The sequence below is a fragment of the Pogona vitticeps genome, chromosome 5 (genome assembly GCF_051106095.1).
Source record: "Pogona vitticeps strain Pit_001003342236 chromosome 5, PviZW2.1, whole genome shotgun sequence".
NCBI lineage: Eukaryota > Metazoa > Chordata > Lepidosauria > Squamata > Agamidae > Pogona > Pogona vitticeps.
Window position 1 is genome coordinate 166,480,119 of NC_135787.1, and position 17,234 is coordinate 166,497,352.

The 17,234-nt window shown below is 43.8% G+C and overlaps 1 protein-coding gene and 1 long non-coding RNA gene across 3 annotated transcripts in view; one reads left to right on the forward strand and one right to left on the reverse strand.

The window, feature by feature from the left end:
• Window positions 1–17,234, forward strand: part of RAC2 (Rac family small GTPase 2) — a 53,445-nt gene that overhangs the window by 20,631 nt on the left and 15,580 nt on the right. The window contains exon 7 of the transcript XR_013536692.1: window positions 15,165–15,229. The gene's annotated coding sequence lies outside the window, so the exon portion shown is untranslated. The remainder of the gene's footprint in view (window positions 1–15,164; window positions 15,230–17,234) is intronic.
• Window positions 10,868–14,496, reverse strand: LOC140707313 (uncharacterized). Of its 2 annotated transcripts, none has more exons than XR_013536694.1 (2): window positions 14,411–14,496; window positions 10,868–11,031 (listed from the first exon to the last, which is right to left on the reverse strand). It is a non-coding gene; the product is annotated as an uncharacterized LOC140707313 (long non-coding RNA). The 2 variants fall into 2 exon arrangements; XR_012087259.2 differs by lacking the exon at window positions 14,411–14,496 and adding an exon at window positions 13,804–13,911.

Consider the following 17,234-nt stretch of genomic DNA (forward strand, 5'->3'; position numbering starts at 1 on the left):
ATCTGAGGAGAGCACTTTAACCTGACACCCTCCATTTCCAGTTTTGTTTCTTTCCTATAATAATAATAATAATAATAATAATAATAATAATAATAATAATAATAATAATAATAATAATAATAATAATAATAATAATAATAATAATAATAATTGTGTGACATGAAATCAGTTCTGACTTATGGTGACCCTTTTCAGGATTTTCTAGGTTAAGGGTACTCAGAACTGATTGATCATTGAGAGACACTGCAGACTAAAACAACCAGAAAAATCTGCAGTAGCTGAACATGCCCTAAAACAAACTGGGCATGAAATTTTATTTCAAAATACCGAAATACTGGACAACACCAGCAATCATTACGTCAGGCTGCACAGGGAAGCCATTGAAATCCACAAGCACCAGCAGAACTTCAACAAAAAAGAGGAAAGTTTGAAACTCAACAAAACTTGGCTCCCAGCTCTCAAAAATACAGCATGCAAAAGGTCAATGAACTCTACCCAGCCACAAGGACCAGTGATCACTACACACACAAAACCAGTTAATGACACCCATCAACCAGTGACAGATAATCTCTCCTTCTTATCACAACTATACACCCCCAACAAGACACACTAATCACCCATCTACAGAAAAAGACAAAAGCCCATCTCACAGCCATAAATACTCCACTCCCAAGCCAACTACACCAGAGCACAGAGTGCTGTCCTCTGAAGATGCCGGCCACAGAGACTGGCGAAATGATAGGAAGAACAACCTTCAGAACATGGCCAAAGAGCCCGAAAAGCCCACAACAGCCATGATTGATCATTGCCTTCTTCTGGGGGCATCCTGGGATTGTGCAGCTTGCCCAAGGCTACAGAGGCTGACTCTTCTGGGATGCACGGGGGGAACTGAACTCTCAACAGATAGCTAAACTGCTGAATTATTCAGCCAGCTACTTGCTGTCCTTTACATGGATGGAAACCAGTCTAAAGGTGGTGAGCTCTATTGTTCATTGATGCTTTCTACATGGGCCATGGAAACTGGTGGAGCATGGACACAGAAAGCGAAGGATCTCCACTTTGATCCCACTACTCTCCACAGTAGGAGGGCAAGAAAACCAAATAGGAAGGGTGAAGCCCTTCCCTGTACTTGTGGTGAGAATCTATGGATTGTGAACACCTGAGTAGGCTTACTGTTCCAGGGCTGTGTGTCTATAGCTGAAAGCCTGAGTTATTTGGAAGCCACTTTGGATGTAGTTGTGGGCCATCAATGTTGTGTACAGAACTGGTTTACTCATGAGAAGTACAGCAGCCAAATCTCAGGGCACTGAATGCTTCTGCAGGAGCGAGTGGTATTGAAGGAAGGAAACAATTGGTTTTATTATGTGAGGTTGGTTTAAAGCTAGGGCACCCAACTCCTGCTTACTCCAGACTGATACCTGGGTCACATACCATATTATGGGTTGTGGGCCCGTAATATTTGTTTACGAGGTAGTGCAAAAGTCTGCCCTGTCTGTATAACTGTTTGATCCAAGAGTCCTGGACAGGTTTTAGGCGTCTAGGATCAACATTCTTCTCTCTAGACTCTGGAATCTAGAACCTCAAATTTCATCAGTCAGAACCAAATGTAAAACAGCACCTCAGGGAAGAGAGCTAGACACACACAAAATGGCACAGGGGAAGAGCCAATTATCTATGGTACCATATACTCAGACACACCCTGAAAACACCATAAACTAAACCTCTCAAAATCCCCTTGCTGGGAGATTTGGGAGTTGTAGTCTAAAAAGCTACCTTTTCCAAGCTGTGTATTGGGATAACCTGCACATCTGCATGTGAACACCTATTACACACTGCCATGGGAACAATGTATCTTCAGGGCTGCACATGGCCTACCAAGGCCATTTTTGTGTCCTCCCTCCATAGGGATGGGGGTGTAGCCTTTCTCTCCTGTTGAAGAACTCTGGGAAACCTTTTGCAGTACAGTAAGGTGCACGGTGCTGTCAACTCCTGCAAAGCCCACAACCCACAAAAAAATGAAACTGGAAATGGACTTTCTGCAACATTACATTTTGATTGTTCATGGGGTTTGCTCATGTTGGGACAGGTGGTCTTGCGGTAGGTTGTAAGGGTGCAAAGTTGGGCCCTGGAGCCTCCAGAGTTGCCCACCTGACTTGATCCTAAACTGGTTAGTGAAAGAGCAAGAATTTTGGTGGCTCCTATTTTCCAATTACAGTGGTGCCTCGCTTAACGAGCGCACCGCATAACGATGAAATCGCATAGCGATCCGTTTTTTCGGATCGCTAATGCGATCGCTTAACGTTTTTTGAATAGGGCTAAATTCGCTTTGCGAAGACCGGTAAGCGTTTCGCTTACCGATCTTCGCAAAACGAAGCCCGATGATCAGCTGTTTGGCGGCCAAAATGGCCAAAATGGCCACGCGCAGCGTTTTCGCGCCCTCGTTAAGCGAGGCGAGGGCGCGAAAATGGCTGCCGGCCATTACGAAGCTTCGCTGAACGCTGAGTATTTGGCCCATTTGGAACGCATTAAACGATGTTTAATACGTTCCAATGGGTTTTTTTGATCCGTTCACCGATGCTTCAGCATAGCGAAGGTTAATCCGGAATGGATTAACCTCGCTATGCGAGGCACCACTGTATTTGAATAAGCATTGATCTGCCTATAACACTAAATACATAGTGTGTAGCATGTAAACCCCTTTCTGTGTTACCATATGAGGAGCACATGTGGCCCCAGGCTAGTTTAGTTGGGAAGGTTTAAACATCTCCTCCTCCTAGGTGGTTTATCTGCTCCAGTGGTTCCCAACCTTGGGTCTCCAGATGTACTTGAACTACAACTCCCATAATCCTTCACAACTAGCTGTGCTGACCAGGATTTCTGGGATTTGTAGTCCAAGAAGTTCTTGGGAACCAAGGTTGGGAACCACTGATCTATGCAAATTGGTCTCTCGTATGCAGGGTTTAAGCGAATTAGAGGAAGGTGATTTCCAATGGTGCAAAACCATTTCTCCCCTCATTTTTAGCATGGATGCGCAGTGTATGGGAGAGCAAACTCATGTTTAAAACCATGGCTTAGAAGAAGATTAAAACCTGGCATCCACATACACAAAGATCCTGACCGAGTTCCCACACCCCTTCTAGAATACAAAATAGAGAGATTGTTAAGCTACACACTATGGCCAATATCCTATTGAGCTTTCACTGAAAGTGAAGTCCCAACAGAACAGCACCATGGGGTCTACTGCTTGTGCAAACAGTACAATTGCACAAGGAGACAGTAGATTTTCCTTATGGAGCTTGGCGCTTGTGGAGCGCCTATGCTTGTGCAAGTGGCACTATTCTGTGTTATTACACTGGTGGGACTTCATGGCACTGTCCCTTCAACAACAGAGCATATCTTGGCCCAGAGGAATAAACCTTGCAAATAATTCATCCACCAGGCAGTAGATCTTGATTACCTCTTCCTATCTTTGATCTCATGAAATTCTCTTAGAAGGAGTGAGGGCTGAAACCCTGAAAATTAGAGATGACCCCCCCCCCCCGCCATTCATGAGCTATTACTGTTTAGGATACTGATGAGCTGTGATGTAGTGAAGCAAGGGCTTGCACCAGTGACGTCCCAGAACTTTCTGAGTCACAGGAACTGTAGCAGCTTCTGCCACCCCATCCACTTTAATCTTAGCTGCAGTCTTCACATTACTTGGGGGGACAAATGGATTTTCCCAGGAATGGTGTACTGTTGCAAACTATCCAGTTTTAGAGCAAAATAATTAAGGGTAGGATACTCTTGAATGAGCAACGAAGACCTATTATCTTCACTTTTTAAAAAATTATTTGTTGCTATGGATCAACCCAACTGCCTGCATTCTGCACCCTCCTAAGGGCTGTCCCTGGGGCTGTTGGTGGGGAAAAAAATCATAATGAACACCTGCACCTTGCATTTTACAACTCCATTACAGCCAATAAATGTAACTTTCAGAGTCTATCGTATAAGAAGCCTACTTTCCTGCCCCAGCACTCGAAACTAAACCACAGCTCAACAGCAGTGCCAAGGGTTCTTTATTAGCTGTTCTCTCGCTCAGGTTAGGAACAATGCCTTACTCCCATGCAGAGGGGGGGCTGGCCTGTCACTCAACCTGCCCAGTGACTTACAGTACTTGGTTATATGCCAGGGTGCTTTGCATCACCACAGCACCTGATCTCTCCTATCTAGGGAACAGTGGCAAAGGGCACAACTGATGTTGCACAAGCCCCTCATCATTCAGATTTACAGCTTGGCTGGCAGTTAGCGTGCCCGCACAATGTTGCTAAAGGACCGGAGATGCTCTGTATTCAAGAAGAATCCCTTGTCTTCGCTACCACCACTGCGGCTGCTGCTGTTTCCATGTATCTTCCAGGATGCACCGTTTGGAACAGCACACCCTTCGGCTTACATTCCAATCTTGTACACAAGACTAATTCACAAACAGGGAGCAGGAGATAGAAACAGAATGGTGGAAAGAGCAAGAAGGAGACACAATGAGTCATCCATCAAGATGAATAGCCTACAGGTTGCTAAAATAAAACTGATGAGAGCTGTCCCTATGGTGCAGAAGAATTGGCAGTCACTGGCACCTTTATTACTGACTCAATGCAGATGCTTCTCTAGCTCCAGATACTGCTAGGGGCCAGGGGATATACGTGCAGTAGCGTAGCACAGCTAGGACTCTTAGGATCAAAGAACCAGCAGTTTTTGGTTAGCAGGGACAATGATATAACCGCCCCCACCAACATTCATAATTCAGGCTCCCCTGCTCCCTCTGAGATGAACTTCAGTCTTCCTTGTTGCTGCAGGGAGAAGGGGTTTTTCCCAGTAACAACGTATTTTTGCAATCAGTGCCTGTTCTACTGCAAACAGAGCCTCAAAAAGTTATGCTTTGGGGCTACAAGTCCCAGACTCCCCCATCCAGCATGCCTCAAAAGTAACCTTTTCAAACTTTGGAAACTCTTTGTTAACAGTGGGGTCTCTACTTAAGAACTTAATCCGTATTGGAAGGTGGTTCTCAAGTTGAAAAGTTCTTATGTTGAATCTGCATTTCCCATAGGAATGCATTGAAAACCATTTAATCCGTATCTGCTCTTTTCCGTCCATAGAAACGACAGTGGAACCTCTACTTAAGAACTTAATCCGTTTTGGAATGGTGTTCTTAAGTTGAAACGTTCTGAAGTTGAAGCAAAATTTCCCATAGGAATGGACTGAAAACCAATTAATCCGTTCTGGCTGTTTTTTTGTTATGTAGAGATGCGTTCGTACATTGAAGCATTAGTTCCCATAGGAACTAATGCAAAGCTGGTTAATACGTACTCTACCACTAGGGAGAGATTTTTTTTTTAACCTAAGATGACCTAAGGTTAAAAAAAGAGCAGGAAAGGTTTTTTTTCCTGTTCTTATCTTGGATTTCTGTTCTCAAGTAGAAGCAAAATTTAGCAAATGGAGCTGTTCTTAAGTTGGATTGTTCTTAAGTAGAGACGTTCTTAAGTAGAGACCCCACTGCATTTGTAATGGCTTGTTTTTGGGTGTAGAATAATATCCATTTTTACAAAAGAACTCCTCCTGTTGTTACGTATGATCAAGTCACCTCCAATTTATGGTGGCTCTATGAATGAGTGAAATCCAAAACGAGTGAGTATCCTGTCCTCAACAGTACTGCTCAACTCTCATAAGAACGTCTCTACTTAAGAACAATCCAACTTAAGAACAGCTCCATTTGCTAAATTTTGCTTCTACTTGAGAACAGAAATCCAAGATAAGAACAGGAAAAAAAACCTTTCTTGCTCTTTTTTTAACCTTAGGTCATCTTAGGTTAAAAAAAAATCTCTCCCTAGTGGTAGAGTACGTATTAACCAGCTTTAGGGAGTCAATCCATCTTGTATTTGGTCCTCCTCTTTTCCTGCTGCCTTCAACTTTTCCCAGCATTATGGTCTTTTCCAGGGAATATTGCCTTCTCATGATGTGCCAAAAATAGGACAGCCTCAGTTTCATCACTTTTGCCTTCAGAGATAGTTCAGGCTTCATCTGCTCCTGGTAGAGATGGAGGGGGGGTGGTTCAAGGGAGAGATCCTGCTAAAACAGGTCTGTTGGTATCAATCAACACTGTTGACAATACTGGGCACAGAAACATCCCTACAAAGCATTCTGTGAATTAACAACAGCAAATGGTTTTCAGCCAGTTCCTTAGCATTGCTAGCTGGATGTCCATGTCCAGTCTGCTTTGCCAAAAATTGATGCATCCAGGAAATCACTAAGACAACATTGTTGTTGCTGTGTAGAAAATTGACCTTGTGGTGGATCACATCTGCTGCATGTAAAAGTTATTCATCTCAGTCTGCGGCAGCTCCAGGAAGACCTAGACAAGATCTCTACTTGGAATCCCAGAGAACCTTGCTTCACTCAGGGAGACCAGGACTGACCAACCTCTTGAACTTTGAGGACCACAGGTTCTGGTGGCATCTGGATGGCAGTTGAAGCTGCTCACATGCTCATATATGTTTCTGCACATTCATGCATAAACAGATAGTGTGCAAGAATGAGGAGGTTTGAACCCTGCCTATGGAGATCATAGGGTGGGATCACTGGGGAGGGAAAAGTTAAAACCTTGCTTAAAAGTTAAAACCTTGTGGTTTTCTTTTATTCATTATATTAATAATAAGACTTTTCCTTGTTTGGCCAGACAATGGCTGTGGGGGGAAGTGGGTGGGGCTTCCCAAATGAGGCCCCGAGATCTATGTGGGGAGTGACTGGAAGTTGTGTGAAGTTCATCAACAGCGGATTGCTAACCCGCAGATAATTCTGAGTTAGCTCAGAGATAGGAAAGCAATCATTTCAGAATACACCTTTCAGCATACTTCCTCTAGCATGTCCATATTGGCCGGGGTATCCTGAGAGTTGAAGTCCAGAAAAGTAACTTTCTCCATCTCTCAGCTAGATGGATCAATAGTCAGAGTTTGGATAATGTACATTTGTGGACTACAATTTTATGACCCCAGCTGGTAGTCCATAAAAGAAACTTTTCCAAGCACTTTCTACTAGCCTCATGCTCCCTGCCTCTGCCTCTCTTCCAAAAGTACGCTGTAAAGCAAACCAAAAATCACAAACACACTATATGAAATCTCCAGTAGCCTCTCCTTAGAACTCCTTTCCAGCTTGAGACATAGAGAGTGTGTTAACCCATGAAGAGTACAGTGGGGTCTTGACTTAAGAACGGCTCGAGTTAAGAACATTTTGACTTAAGAACCGCTCTCATAGGAAAATATTGACTTGACTTACATACTTAGATTTGAGTTAAGAACTGAAAAAAAACCACGTGGGAGGCAGGGAAAGTGCAAAATTTGAACTTTCAGTTAACTGTTGGCCAGTGAAAAGGGTGCCTGTCTGCTTCCTCACTCCTCCCAGCGTTTAGAGAGTGGATTGGGAGACAGTCTTCAGTCTGCCTGGTACTGTACTGCCTGGACTGTATTTTCCCTGCCTTCCCTGAACCTTTCTTGACCTAAGAAAAAAAAGAAACAAAATATCCCCCTCTAGTGGTCGAAGGCGGAATAGCAGCTTCCCATTAGTTTCTATGGTCAGAAAAGAGCAGATACGGATCAAATGGTTTTCAATGCATTCCTATGGGAAATGCAGATTTGACCTGAGAACTTTTTGACTTGAGAACCGCCTTCCAATACGGATTAAGTTCTCAAGTCAAGACCCCATTGTATTGTTATTGTATACTAAAGTAATTGACTATGCCCAGAGGAATCTCTGAATGCAACCAACGTGGAGCTGCTGAACTTTGTTCTTCTACTAGGGATGAGAGGCCTTAATTTCTGCTTGTTTTTTTTTCTTTGTTTTTTAATTGACCAGTGCAATTTTTGGTTCATATTTGGAATGGAAAGAACATGAGATTTTAAACATTAACCTTTGGAAGAAGCCAAAGCTGACAGTTTCATCCACCCAGGCCTAAGGTTTTGAATGCTTAGCTTTTCAGCATTTGGGTTTGAAGTCTCAACCCTGTGTGCATTCGAGTAGAGTTGCCACCTCTTTCTTCTGACCATCTCTTCTTCATCTTTAACACCCCTCTGGAGGCAGGTAAGGGCACCATGGTCTGCTCTGTTCTGGAAACAGGCCTGCCAACTGAATCTGCTAAGCACAAATGAGCAGAATGTCCATTTAGCTTATATCTGAAGAATTTACTGTAATTCACAAGTTGCACATTTGGGGCTAAAGCATGTGACGCTTCCTGGGGAATGATGGAGGGGAGGAAAATGGAAAGCTGTCTCCACGCTGTCCTTGACCGTGCTTTTCTATCTTCAAATGGAGAGAATAACATCACCTCCAACCTACTGAGGAGACAGGGTTAGTTTTGTCCTGCTGGTAAAGTGTTGCCGAAAAGTATTTAAATTCTAGCGCAGCAGGGACCAGACAGGCAGAAAGAAGTTTAAAAAGCTTGCCCATTCATGTGGAATTGCATCCGCAGCCAGTTATCTGAACTCAGACCCCAAATGCCACTTATGAGGGTGAGAAGTGGCAGCTTAAGAGGCTCTCAGTTGCTGAGTGACAAGAGAATGTGTGTTGTAATGGCACTAAGCAATCGCTCTTAAGAGTTGAAAGGGGCAGGTAAGGGAGCAAAAGGTGAAGGAGAAATGTAGAGGGTGGAGGGAAAAACAGAGATACAGAGGCAAGAGAAGGCGGGTGCAGTCAAACCCTGTGTAAATGCCACAGGCATTAAAACCACAGCAAAAACATGTTGAGCATGTTTTCCTGTGGTGTCTTTTTAAAGTGGTGTCAATAGATAACCCTGAACATGATGGTGTTACAGCCTCCCTGCTCTTAGAAGTCAGAAAATCTTACTATTTTATATTAACAAGTCCCCCCCAGGCATACTGGTGGTGGTGATGGTGGGGGCTTGCAGGAAACATAATGCAAAAAGTTACTTTTCTAAGCTCTGCCTCCTCCTTCAGGGATGAGATATATTACTTCAACTTGCTTTAGACACAACTGTGCACAATACGTCAACAAATGGAATGAAATGCAACAGAGAATAATGTGAAATTCAATGTTTAGATAGGGAAAATTAGATGAACAAATATAAGGTGGGCGATACCTGGCTTGGCAGTAGCAGATGGGGAAATGATCTAGACATCTGAGTAGCCATGTGCTAAACATGAGTTAACATTGTGACAATGGCAACAAAAGATCTGACTGGAATATTAGGTGGCATGACCAGAACAATTGTGTCCAGATCAAGGGAAGTGACAGCACCACTTTATACTTGCCTGGTCAAATCCCACCTGGAATATTGTGCCCAGTTCTGTGCATCCAGCTTCAAGGAAGACAGCAACAAGCTGGAATATGTTGAGGAAAAGGCAACCAGGATGGTAAGGTATCTGGAAACACAACCCCAAGAAGGAGTTTTGTTTAAGCTGAAGAAGACAAGACCGAGAGGTGACATGATAGAGGTCTTCAAATATCTGATGACCTGCCATGCACCAGTGGATTCAAATTTTATGAAAGAAGATTAACATCAAAATAGCTTCCTGTCAATAAAAGCAGCTTTAAAAAATGGAATGGACTACTTTGGAAAGTGGTGGACCCTCTTTCCTTGGAGAAGGAACAATAGTTGGATGACTATCTGTTGAGGATGCTCTAACTGTGGATTTTCTGCTTTGGCCGGATGCTGCAGTCAGTGACCTCTTGGGGTCCTTCCAGCTCTACTGTTCTAGGATGTTATGACTGATCCTCCTGTGCCTTGCTACTGCTACATATATGAGTAAAGAAGCGATCAGTCCAAGAAATAAGACTTTAAGCACACCCAGAACTTCCTGCTCTTCACCATGACACTAGACAACTTGTGGTCATGTAGTGAAACCAGAGCTTATGGAGTCAAAACACCTGAATGTTTTGATCATCCAGGTCAGTGATGTCATTACTCAGGCTCTCCTCTTCTCTCTCAGCTTATCTGCAATCCTCAAATTAAATGTTGGTGGTGGCGGAGGGGATTGATTTTCCCAGCAGAGATCTTCTACTGGGAGCTATCCTTGTGTTCATAAAAAGAGCAGAGATTAGAAAGTTGCTTTCCCCCCCCCCCTTTGGACTGCTGCTCCCAGAACCCCCAGTTTCTCCAATTTCTTAGCAAAAGAATTCCAGAGGAGTGCAGATAGCCCATCAGAGACCAACCAATGACTTATTGTTTGTTGTTGTTTCAACTAACAGTGTTCAACTAACAGTGTTAGATGACTCTCTGCTTGGTTTACAACACAATTAGGCAAGCAACACTTTGTCCCCCAGCAAGCTAGGTACTCATTTTACCAACCTTATTTTATCAACCTTGAGCCGGTTACCTGAACTCAGGTCAAGAGCAGAGGCTTGACTGAAGTACTGCAGTTTAACCACTGTGCCACAGGGCTTGTCCCCATGTGACATGTGTAACATGTACTCATCTTTATCAAAGATGTAAAGAATACTCACTAAATTCTTTGTTCTTACTGGCCAGAATCTGTTTGTACATCTCTGAGCAGATCATTGAAACTTTCCTCTCCCATCTGCTTCCCCAATGCTGAGGTTCCCTAGGGATCCCTTTTGGCCAAGGGAAGCCCTTGGGACCCCTTGGGACAGGGGGAAGACACTCACGTCCAAAAAGCACTGTTGCCTAGTCCCTATCCCATACAATGTAGCAATAGCCATGATCATTCTGCATGATTTGAATAATGTGCACCATTTTTGCTTACTTCTATGGCAAACCAGGGTCCTTGATCTCATTTTCTTCTCTCGTGAAGAGCACAGCAAAATACCTCATCCTCTCGTAGTTCCAGGAGAATAATTATGAGCATAAGAAGGAGGCAAGCAAGGATTTCCATCCCAAATCCTTATATTTTTTTAGGCTATATACTTTTGTTTCTACTGTCAGGTTTTGTCAGTCCCCTCTGCCTCCTGGAGCTTCCTGTGCCATCTCCAGGCACATACAGTAGATCTCACCCACAGGTCTCCTTTCCTCAGTAAAACCTCTTCTGGTTCCTGGCAAAGCAAATGAAAGATCCATCATTACTAAAGCTAAAAGACTGTATTTGGAAGATATTTTCCCTCTAATGGTGAGCAAGACATCTAGTAGGTTTCCCCAGCTTGGAGAAGCTACTGTTTTGGACAACAACTCCCATACCAAACTCTAGTATCTTGATACAAGGATATGAAGCTGAAACCTGGGCGTTAACCAGAGAACAAAGCATAACACTTGGGAAACTTGCTTAGTGACTGCAACTTTGAGAACCTCCCTATTAGCATGGCCACTGGTAGAAGGGGATTTTGGAGAGCGCAAATCCCTTCATTCATGGTCCACTGGCCATGTTGGCTGGGACCGAGAGGGGGTGTTATGATCTGAAACATTTGGAAATACTGTATAGAAGAAGACTGCTGTATAGAGTGAGAATGACCCAGTGGTGACAGGGGGTTCCTGGGAGACAATACAGGAGTTTAGTGCTACTTAGTTGTGCACACTGTCCTTGAAACCTGGATGCACCACTAAAATCGATGGTGATTTACAGCCAGAAAACATACCCTAAACTTCCTGCAACTTCCCTAAAGTCAGGGATTTCAGACTTTGCTTCTCACCTATCATGAATGATTCCATGCCATCCATGTTTGACACTCAAGCAGTACAAGGTTGTTGAAGATATCAGAGCACGGGTGGTCAACACATGGCCTATTTGCTGCTTACAGCCTCCATTTTCCCCATTGGCCATTGTTGTAGAAACAGCACCACTGAAACCACCACATCGTCGTCGTTTAGTCATTTAGTCGTTTCCGACTCTTCGTGACCCCATGGACCAGAGCACGCCAGGCCCTCCTGTCTTCCACTGCCTCCCGGAGTTGTGTCAAATTCATTCTGGTAGATTCGATGACACTGTCCAACCATCTCATCCTCTGTCGTCCCCTTCTCCTCTTGCCTTCCCACTTTCCTAACTTCAAGGTCTTTTCCAAGGAATCTTCTCTTCTGATGAGATGGCCAAAGTATTTGAGGCTCAGCTTCAGGATCTGTCCTTCCAGTGAGCACTCAGGCTTGACTTCCTTTAGAATGGATAGGCTTGTTCTCCTTGCAGAAACCACCACAGCCCCTGACAAAACTGACCAACAACAATGGTACATGCCTGCAGGACTTGATGGTGGTAGTGTAAAAAACCCTATATGTTAAATTTCCTTCCCCTTCTAGAAGGAAAAGAAACTTTCAAAAGGCTGGTAGGTCTCTATGGTGCGAAGAGTGCACCATGTCCTGCACCACAAAGAGCCTGGTGCAACTGCATCCATCATTGCGGATGATCTGTCTCCACACAGGCACATATAAAGCAGAGAAGCAGACTGTCAGTCTACAATGTGTACATGTTGGCGGAGAGCAGGAGGCTAATGGTGGAGCAGCAAAAGAAGCCAATGGGGGAAAAGGAGTTTAGCAATTTTGCCTTGGGCTGGAAATGCTAAACTTAAACTAGAAATTATTCAGGCAATGGCTACACGGATGATGAAAAGCAGATCCTCCTCTCTTCTTTTCACAGGATGCAAGTACAGAACCCAGAAGTTTCCAACTAAACCTCGACTGCATCTGCATGACCCAGATACAGCAGTCTGATACCACTGAAATTTGTAATCCTGACATTTGTAATGTGGTGAGATACTTAGATTTCTCTCCTAGAGAGTTCTGCTGTGGCACTCTGGATGGGAACACTGGACCAGTCTGAGTATCCTCTCCAAATTGCAGATCCAAGGGTGCTGCAGAATAGCGCCATCAAACTTCCATCACTGTATAATAGCTTCATAACAACTACCTGTTTCATTGAGACCAGGAACAAAGTTGGGCTCATCTGCTTTGAAACATGTACCAGCTTCAAACTGTGCTTAAAGATCCTTGCCTGTTCCAAAATTAGTGAATGTCTCTTCTTGGCTTGGAAACAACAGGAAGCCATAATAAACTACAGGCTTTTTCGTGGCTTTAATCTACATTAGAGAGGGAGACTGAAGAAGCAATGTGCACAGGAACAAACAGGCAAAATAATAATAAGTCAAGATATGAGCATCCACTGTTTTGTACCTAGTTTCTAGGTAGAAAACAATGCAACATGTTTTTCCCCAAAATGTGGACATTCATGTTTACAGCTGTCACAGTGAACTGACCATATATTTTCAAATATATGGGTCTGTATTCAAAACCCGACCTGAGAAGCAAATCTTGGAATATCGTTCACAAGAGACTCTAAAAGCGTGTGTTATTTCTAGCCTATATCCTGCTTAAAGCACGTTGAAAATCTAACCTATGCACATGCATTTTCTTGTTATACTTAGGGCAATCATGCAACTATTGGCAATATGGGTACATCACCAAAACATACTACCAGGTGGGCCTCAATCATAGTTCCAAGATTTGGATTTGGTGGAGAAATTACATGTCCCTGCTCACATGGCTGAGAGCACAAGCTGATCTTTTGAGAAGTGTCCCCCTCCCAACAATTCCGTCCATATACAACGGCTTCTAATTCAGAATGGGCTACCTGTGGCATGGGATTTGGAAACCTGTGGAATTCATTGTCACATTATGAGATTATGTCCACAAAATGATGTTGTTGAAAGATGAGTAGATAAATTCATAAATTCATAAATGCTAAGAAAAGCTGAGAAAAGTAATTCTTTGGGAACACAACCTCCGAATCTAACAATGATTGCTAGTCATGTTAGTGAAATGTCTTCGCTCCATGCTTAGGAACAGATGATGAGAGAAAGGGGGAAAATATTTCTGACTACAATTACCTTTCTCTCGTCATGAGTTTCCTTAGACATCTTTGGGCTTTGCTGTACAAAGAAGGCTGAATAAGATGAAACATCTTGTGATCCCAGTAAAGGCAACATAATGCCATCCTTAGACAATAGAAAATGGATGAAGGCATTTTTAACAATTCTAATGTACATTCCTTCCAGCCATTAAAAAAAGCAACCTATATGAGGACAATGCTGGTGACTCCAGTTATAAAGGTGCCGAAAAAAAATGCAGAACATTCACACTAAGAGTCAGTTGCACAAAAAAAATAAAAAATGGCCTCATGCATAGACATACATAAACAAGTTACGTAACACCAAATTAATAAAGCCCAAACCACATTTATGAACTAATGAGCATGGAGGTATCGTTTATGGGAAGAATAAAAAGGCAAAGTTGACAAGCAGCTCTACCAGCTCTGACTGCAAAGTCTGAAAAACTTCAAAGCAGCCGTGGATGCAGATGCACATACATGGGAGCTGTGAAATAAATCCGGCTTTGGCTGCAAATATTCAGCTCGAGACCAGCATGCCTCCCCTTCCGCTCTGCTCCAGGAGCATCGCAGAGCTGGTTTATCCCCCATTTCTCCCCTCCACTTACCTCTTCCATTCTCCCTTTCCTGCTTGTATTCTCCTCAATGTCACCATCTGTCACCACTGCGCTCCTGCACCCCCTCATTCCCCCCTTTCTCCCTCTTATTCCTCTCAGTTTCTCCTTCCCGTCTCTCTCTCTCTCTCTTGCTCATTCCCTCCATCAGAATCACTATGTCACTCCTTCTCAGTCTTTCCCCCATTCTCTCTCTCTCTCCCCCCTCCACTTAATCATTCATTCATTCATTCATTCATTCTCCCTCTGTCTCTCTCCATTTCTCTCTGTGCTGTCTCTCTCATTCCCAATACCTCCTCTCACTTGTTCCCCTCGGGGCACCTCTCCTTATTGGCTGGTGGCAATCTTCCCAGGAGTAATTGGTAGACAGTTTGATCTTCCTAACCCTTGTGAGACAGAAGCCCCCTCACTTCATTCAGCAGCAGGAGGATTGCTGGGGAGGGAGGCAGGGAGGAGAGTCCGGCTGGGCTCCACTCAACAAATGCTGGAAAGCAGCATTCTTACCTGCAGTAGCGCTGGAGACCAGGTGAGAGAATGTCAGCAGCAGGTAGGCAGATGTGGGAGCCCAGGGCCATAAGGAGAGACACCACCTCTGGAGCAGCAGTAACAGCAGCAGCAGCAGCAGCAACAGAAGAAGTGAGGGAAAGAGAGCCAGGTATCTCAAAGGGGGAGAGCTGCTTTTCATATAAAAGATTCCATATTCGTCTCACCCAGGAATTCATTGCTGTCTCTGTCTCTTTTTTTTAAGAAGAAGAAATCAGAATATGAACTATCATCATGAGAAGTGAAGGCAAATAACCACACTTTCAACATGTAAGTAATGGGCAAATCTGCTTCTTATTTTTTTTAGCATTATTTCCCGGTTTCTACAGCATGCAAAAGTTTGCTTTGGCAGCCTGTAAAACTGAGGCATCCTAGGGCACTGTTCTGCCCCCGCATCTCTCAAAAAAAATTTTTCTCTTTAAAAAATTATAAAGGAGACCGGGTTTTTCATCAAGGTGGGACAGGGAGATGGAGGGGGGAGAGGACGGGTCAGGTTACAGCGCTGCCTTATCTTCAGGTTCACTGTCCTGTTCGCCACTGGCATGCGTTCGCCTGGATCTGTCCTGTGCCTACTGCCTTCCATTTCATATGTTGATGGTTGCAACCTGTCACTCTTTGCTCCACTAAAGTTTCCAAGAATCGTTATGGAATAATTGGTTTGTGGATTATAGTCTTGAGTTGTACAGCCTTGGGGGCAGAGATGAAATGCACTACTGAATTGAATGACTAGGAGCTCATTTGGAATGGGGGAAGGGGGACGTCTTATGGGTCCTCCAAACAATCAGAGAGAAGGAGAAGCACAATGGTTGGTGGTTCCTCACATTGGGATGAAAAATCGTCTGCAGTCTGGAAGGAGCAACGATGGCACTCAGATGAAGGAAATGGACCACAGGTTATTTTAGATTAGGTCTCCTCTTACAGCAAGTTAGCAATGTATGCCTCAATCTTAAAAATGCACATAGGAAACCTGCTGAAATCTTTCAGAGCGGTAGATTCTATTTAGACAGTGTTATTGCCAAGATAGTTTTAAATTTATTCCAGAATCATTACTGGCTAGGAAAAAGATATAATTTCTCTCTCTTACATGTCTGTTTTATTTCAGCCTCAGTAATAGGCAATTTTGAATAAATGCATTTCTGCTTATAAATAAAGTCATGAATGACCCTTTGGGAAGGGATGGCATGCTGACCTGCACAATTCCAACACATTCTCTTACACATTGCACTATTGATGGGTCTGTTACTGGGGGTTAATTCCAAAAAAAAATCCCTCAGTAAACCCAAGGCTGAAGTTCCATTGGGTTATCAATCAACGCTGGCCATGAATGGTTTGCCACCCCCAAATTGCCAACAGAATAAGGGCATGTCAGCATTTGTGGGAAGGCAGTGCTGATAGGGCTGGACAGCTCAGTGAGTTAGGTATCTGGACGGGGAGCCAAAGGTTGTGGGTTCAATTCCCCAACTGAACATCCAACAAGAGCCAGTGTGGGTGGCTTTGACTATAAGCTGCACAATCCCAGGATATCTCCAAAAGAAGGGAATGGTAGATCACCTCTGAGTACTATGTAGAAAACCCTTAAGAGGGTTGCCATAAGTCAGAATTGATTTGACAGCACACACAATTATGACACTGATAGGCAAAACTGTAAAGCACATCTATCTGCATTATTCTGGGTATTTTTTTGGGGGTATAATAAATGTAAGGGTGTTACTAGTTCATCTCCTGGGATCCAGATGTTTTCCCTCAAATCTCTGCTCCCCCCTCCCCCAGGATATTGCATTTTCCTTGCACTCAGGGCATCACATTCTATCTCTGGAAGAATACAGTTCTCCTGTTGAATACCATTGGTTACAATCAGAAGTACTGCCTGGCATACGGGGGCTACTAACAGAGTATTTCCTGCAACATGTGCAGTTGTAGAGGTAGTGGCAGTGGCAGTGTTGAGGGGTCTAATTCCTCACACTACTTTGGTATAAATGTTGTAAATTTGGCTGTAACTGAGTCACAAACAGTGTGCAGCTATTTATCTAGACATTTAATTGCCTGGGGAAACAGAGCACTTGTGGAATTGGTTGTTGTGGGTTTTTCAGGCTCTTTGGCTGTGTTCTGAAGGTTGTTCTTCCTAACGTTTCGCCAGTCTCTGTGGCCAGCACTCTGTGCTGTCCTCTGAAGATGCCGGCCACAGAGACTGGAGAAGCGTTAGGAAGAACAAAATCCAGAACATGGCCAAAGAGCCCGAAAAACCCACAACAACCATCGGATCCCGGCCGTGAAA